This window comes from Trichechus manatus, unplaced genomic scaffold, assembly GCF_000243295.1.
Source record: "Trichechus manatus latirostris isolate Lorelei unplaced genomic scaffold, TriManLat1.0 scaffold00286, whole genome shotgun sequence".
Classification (NCBI taxonomy): Eukaryota; Metazoa; Chordata; class Mammalia; order Sirenia; family Trichechidae; genus Trichechus; species Trichechus manatus.
This window is the reverse complement of record NW_004444222.1, coordinates 1,647,233-1,647,498: the sequence shown is the minus strand read 5'-3', so window position 1 is coordinate 1,647,498 and position 266 is coordinate 1,647,233.

Here is a 266-nt window from a genome sequence, read left to right as displayed (position 1 = left end):
GTTGCATCATGTATTTACTCTTTTTTTCATTTACTAATTGCTTATTAGACACTGGCTAGCCCAGGCATACACAGTTCCTGTCTTCAGAGTTAGAAAAGAGGAAGGCAATTAAATCAATGATTTAGTATAATGTAATGAGTGTGTACACAATGCAACAAGAATAGAGATTAGTATTTAAAATTAGGTGGGCAATAGTATCGAAGGAGCCCTGATGGTGCAGTGGTTAAGAGCTTTACTGCTAACCAAATGTCAGCAGTTCAAACCCA